Consider the following 5,809-nt stretch of genomic DNA (forward strand, 5'->3'; position numbering starts at 1 on the left):
ACCATGCCCACGGCAGCTGAAAAGCAGCTGGCAATCGAGTTGGATGCCCATGGAACAATGGGATAGAGAAACCTGCCTCGTGTGGCTGCCCACGAGGCATTGCAAACCCTTCCCAAAGCACCCTGCGGCCAGTTGCACAGTGGGATAGCGTCCCACAATGCACTGCTCTCTGTGGCGATCCAAGAGCTGCTAGCCTGGATGCGCTCCGGTGACACAAGCAGCCTAGTGTGGACATGCAACAGCGGCTTAATTAAAACGCTTTAACTAAAGCAGCATAACTCTGTCGTGTAGACGTAGCCTGGCTCCCACTGGGGCCAAGGATGCTCAGGCACTGAAACTGAAGAGCCACAACTTCCTCTGGGCAGGTGCCTCGTGGGAGGGGCAGAGAGGTGTGAGCGGTTCTCAGGGCAGGTGAGGGGAGGGGACAGAGAGGAGTGTGTGGCAGGCTGGGCAGGTCTCATGGGAGGGCTCAGAGAAGTGTGGGTGGCGGGCAGAGTCTGTCTCAGGAGAGGGGGCAGAGAAGTGTGGGTGGCAGGCAGACCGTGGGGTAGGGGGCGGAGAGGCACGAGCAGCCGGCAATGAGGCCTTGGGGGAGGAGAGGAGCGAGCGAAAGGTGGACCAGCAGGTCTCAGCCAAGGAGACAGAGTGGGTGGGAAGAAGTCCCCCTGTTAATCCAGTGCTATCTACACTGGGATTAGGTTGGCATAATGGCATTGCTCAGGGGGGTTACATTTTTTACCTCGCAAAGTAATGTCGTTACACTGACTTAATTTTGTAGCGCAGACTTGTCCAAAGAATCACACACACACCTTGGGAGCAAAACTTCACCTGCTTCTCTGCTTTACAGAATCCAACACAAGCAACGCTTGTCCGGCCGTGGGGGGCGTTGGCAGGGAGTCAGGTGTGGGCAGACACCATACGTTAGCCAGAGACGGGCACCATGGCTTAGCTGGCTAAAGCACCTGTCTTGTAAACAGGAGATCCTGGGTTCAACTCCCAGTGGTGCCTTGTTGAGTGGCTTTTGGGGCACCTGGTACTGGCTGCTGTCAGAAGACAAGGTACAGAGATAGGTGGACCTTTGGTCTAGCCCAGTGATGCTGGTTTTGCTGTTTAAATTACACGCACAGGCACTGATGATAGAGTGACTGAAAGTTTGGGTGTTAAGAGCTGATAGGTCAGTGGTGCAGTCCCCTCGCAGATGACCCCCTCCCTCTGGGACAGGAGCAGGTCCGAGCTCTCACACCAAGTGGCTCATTGGGGCTGTGTTAGCCGACGGCCAAGGATGTTTGGTGAGGTGCCAGCTATGCCCGTTTATACCATCCGTGACTTTAACCGCTAGGACGCACTGTCCCTTCGCGGCGGGCAGCCAGGATTGACTGACAGGTGCCCCAAGAGTTTGCCCCATGGAGGCGGCACAACTCAACGCTAGGCTCTTAGTACTCTCACCTAATGGCCAGGCTTTAGAGCCAAAACGGCTGAGGTTCTTTAATTGTGTCGGCTGCTTTACAGTAAACCAGAGAAAACAAGTCAGGCTTATGCACAAATGGTTACCAAAATTTATTAAGCTAGATTCTAATCATGTGGTTACAAAATTGCTAGTGCCTACTTATTTAAATGTAGAGATGTTACACACACAAACAAGTTACAAAACTGAAGCCACAATCCCAAAGAAAGAAAACAAAGTATAGAGCTCTATTTCAAAATATGTGTACACTAAAGATAGGAGATCAGGTGTGGGTGCTTCTTACCCTCCTTGCATCTCTCGATTCCAGCGGTGCCAAGCCAGGATCGGTCACTCAATTCCGCGGAAAGACGAATAAGGGACAAGGCGTAGGGACCCTCTTAGCTGCAGAAGCCTTGGGAGGCTGTCACTTATCTGACCAGCAGATAGATAGTGAAAAGCACTCAAAAATCATGGTGCTGTAGGTCCCCTACTTATACCTCTGTACTCCTTTATTCTCTTTCTCCTTTCTTATGCCAAATTGAGGCTGGTCTGTCGGGGTGACGCCAGCTTTCGCAAGAGTAGTTTACACTTGCAAAGGAGAGAAACAATAAGTTTCGACGACTGGACACTTCTTTTATCAGGGTAAATATTTTCCCACCTAGGATGTTGGGGTGTGTGCATCACGCTATTTAGTAGGGGCTAAGAGCCATGTCTGTCACAGGGCCTCTGCCTGCTGTGAGCTTAATCGTCCTATCTGTTCCCAGAGGCACATTGTAGCAGCACACCTGTGCTTTCACAGCTTCAAAGGCTGTGCTGGAATATATGTTAAGTGCCCTGTTCCTGCTTCCTCCTGTGTTTCCAGCAATGCTGGTCTGAGGGGGGGGGCTGACTGTCTGGCTACATTCCACCCCCTGATGCACCACACTACATCCCAGATTGCAAGGTGGCGGTGATGCCAGCACCTCTTGCCCTCCTTGGGGAAATCTAGAAATACCCAACAACCAAATTAGAGGATGAGGGTTCGCGGAATTGGGTAGGATCCCTTTTTAGCTCTAGGTATCTGATTTGCGTGGAGGAAAGAGCAGTTTGAATCAAACGCTTCATAATACATAAAGTTGCACACAAAAAAATTACAATAATTAAAATGGTTAAAACAGTTTTCACAACCGAATGTAAAAACGGGGAGAGGGAGAATCCCAAGTGTTGAGCTAACCATTGCATCCATGAGGTTTGTCCATTCTCAGCCACTGCATGTACTGGTACCAATTCAATTCCCAGTGCATTGGTTGAATCCAGCAAGGTGCACATCCAGCAATTTGTAGCACCAGCAGCTGAGGTGATGGTTTGGATTGCTCCCCGAAGAGGATGTTCTGGTATTGCCAAGGTGACTGGAGCCAACAGAAGGATCATGAGGGCTTGCAGGAACATATCTCTGGTGGGTCGTGTTCTAGCTAAAAAACGTATTTTAAAACCAAAAGCAAAAATTACACCTGCTATTATAAGTAATGGCAAATATATCAACAGTCCATAGTAGTCTCTAGTGATCAAACAGGTCTGCTGCATGGTCCATTTTGCTGACAGGTTAGCTGGCAGGTTGCTCAGAACCATGGGACCATTCCTGCAATAAATCACATGGTCAGCCGGTCTTGGATGCGATCCAAGCCTCTGTAATGGTTATTAGCCTTTTATCAGCATTTAAGGCACTCCATACACCTTTCTCTTTATAGGCGTGCAAAACGCAGGTAAAGTTTCCCAGGGCTGCGTGTTTAATCACAACAGTATCTCCGGGGGCATACTTGGAACTGTGCAGTGGTGTTCTGGCAGGGCAGATAGCTTTCCCTGTAGGGAAGAATCCCCTGCTGATTGGACTTCCTGTAGGAGTCTGTCTGTTGTTTAATCTCTGCACCACTTCGTCCAGTCTGTCTCCCCATGTGCCATCAGTAGGCTTCAAGTGATTCTTTAGCAACCCATTCCAGCGCTCGACCATGCCATTAGATTGAGGTCGATATGGAAGGTGGAAGGTCCATTGGACTCCATGGTTAAGGGTCCATTCCCTTACAAGTTTATTCTTAAAATGCGAACCATTATCTGATTGGATTTCTTGAGGCATTGGGACAATTGCTGTTAAGCGGTTTAGTCCCATAACTGTGGACAACCCTGTTGCCAATCGGGTTGGATATGCAAAACCAATCCCTGAAACAATTTCTACCCCAGTCAAGATGTATTTCCACCTCTGCCTTGTAGTGGGCACTGGTCCGACATAGTCGACCTGCCAGGTTGCCCATAGTGTTTTTCCATCTCTTAGCCTGGCAAACCTTTGTCCTTCTGCTATATGTTTTCTAGTCTCAGCACAAATAGTGCAGGCTTGCACCAGGTCTCTAGCCTGTCTGTGGGTGATAGGCCACCCCCTGATATGTGCTTGCCGCACTAACTCATCACTTCCTGTGTGTCCTAAATTATCATGTAACCATGAATATAAGCGTTCCCATTCTACTTGTGTGGTAAAGAGCTGGGCAGCTGCATCGGCTAAATTGTTTAACTGTGCAGCTGGGGTATTATTCCTCTGATGAGCTGAGACATGTCCCATAGACAGGGGTTCTTGCAGGCCATGCTGATATAACCACTTCCAGTATTCCAGTCCCCAGACTGGTTTACCTCCTATTTCCCAGTGGTTATTTTACCAGTTAGTGATCCACTGAGTGGCACCTGCCCATACCGCATAGGAGTCCGTATATACTGCGGTGGCTCCTGCTTCACAGGCCAGTTTAACTGCAGCCAATTCTGCAAGTTGTGCTGACCCATCAATTTCAGCAGTTAGGGGTGCTGCAGAGGGGTCTGCAGGCACTGCTGCAGCTTTTCCCTTCCATTTTCCTTTTACCAGCCTGGCACTGCCATCAGTGAACCATACTCCCTCAGGCTTAGAAGGATCAAATGGGGCAGCATCCTGAATGGGAGACTGCTGTGGAGGTAGGCGGTATTCATCAGGCATTCCTACTTTCCATAGGGATTCCTGAATCATAGTGGGGTTTTGTGCAGTGTCTGCACTCCCTACCCTGTGGTGTATGTAAAGTGCCCATCTTTGGATAGTCATCTTTTGTGCTACACCAGGTGGTAACTCTTTCCCTTCCAATATAGGTTTAATGATTGGAAGAGGAGTGTGAATTGTGATGTCCTTATCCTGAGTTAATTCCTCAGTTTCTCTCAAGGCTGTGTAAGCTGCCAAAAGCACCTTCTCATAAGGCGTGTAGTTAGCCTGTGACCCTTGCCATGACTTGGAACCAAACTGAATTGGTCGTCTGGGAGCAGAGTCACTTTCTTGCCAGAGAGCATAAGACATTCCAGTGGCTCCCACAGTTAGGTACAAATGGAGTGGGGCTTCAGGATGTATGGGACCCAGAGCCTGATAGGTGTGTATCTCCCCTATCAGTTGCCTGAGGGCTTCCTCATGGGCAGGAGCCCATTCCCAGGCAGCACTTTTCTTTAACAAATTGTACAATGGTCTGGCTATAATGGCAAAGCCAGGTACATGTTTTCTCCAAAACCCCAGGGTTCCCAAAATCTGTCTCAATTCATCTTTACTTTCAGGGGAGGGTGCCTGATTTAGCTCTTGCACAGTGTCATTAGGCACAGACCTCCTACCTCCCATCCATACAGTACCTAAGAATTTTATCTCTTGGGAGGGACCTTGGCATTTCTCAGCTGGTAACTCTAAATTAAGGGCTTCTAGTGCTCCTTTGATTTGATTCATAGCCTCCTGTACCTCTTCTGAGGTTTTCCCACCTATTAAGATGTCATCAATGTATTGCACAGTTTGTACATTGGGTGGCAGTATAAGGTCATCTAGGACCTTTGCCAGTGCCCCATGGCAAATAGTGGGTGAGTGTTTAAACCCTTGTGGCCGTCGGCTAACACCAACCTCTCTGGGGCTCTTCCCTTCTCCACAGGGACGTCTGTCTTCTCGCTCAGTGAGCAGTGGGAAAGGAGAAAACTCCAGAGAGGCTCCACCTTGCGCTCACATACGAGACCCTGAATTCTCTCTCAGTCCTCAAGGAGACACCTCCAGAAGGAGACTCCCTGCAGCAAAGTCCCGGGGGTCTCTGAGATCCCCCTGCCCTGCAGCCTGTCCTCCCTGGCCGTTGTCGTGGACTCTCTGTGAGGTCACCGCCTCCCAACCGCCTTTCACCAATCAGCTGAGTGCTGCAAAAGGCCCTTGTGATGTCACTGCCACCCCCACCCCTGCCCTGCAGGGCTCATGTCCTGCCCCGAGCCGGCTCCTGTGCGTGTTTGAGCTGCTCCCCCTGGCTCACCCCCACACACTCAGTGGTCATGCAAGGGCTCACGCAGGCCACACGTGGAACCATCAGA

At 50.0% G+C, this 5,809-nt stretch overlaps 1 non-coding gene across 1 annotated transcript; it reads left to right on the top strand.

Moving 5' to 3' along the window:
* The first annotated feature begins 934 nt into the window (after positions 1 to 934).
* Positions 935 to 1,008, top strand: TRNAT-UGU (transfer RNA threonine (anticodon UGU)). The gene has a single exon. It is a non-coding gene; the product is annotated as a tRNA-Thr (tRNA).
* The last annotated feature ends 4,801 nt before the right edge of the window (positions 1,009 to 5,809 follow it).

The sequence above is a fragment of the Lepidochelys kempii genome, unplaced genomic scaffold, assembly GCF_965140285.1.
Source record: "Lepidochelys kempii isolate rLepKem1 unplaced genomic scaffold, rLepKem1.hap1 scaffold_29, whole genome shotgun sequence".
Taxonomy (NCBI): domain Eukaryota; kingdom Metazoa; phylum Chordata; order Testudines; family Cheloniidae; genus Lepidochelys; species Lepidochelys kempii.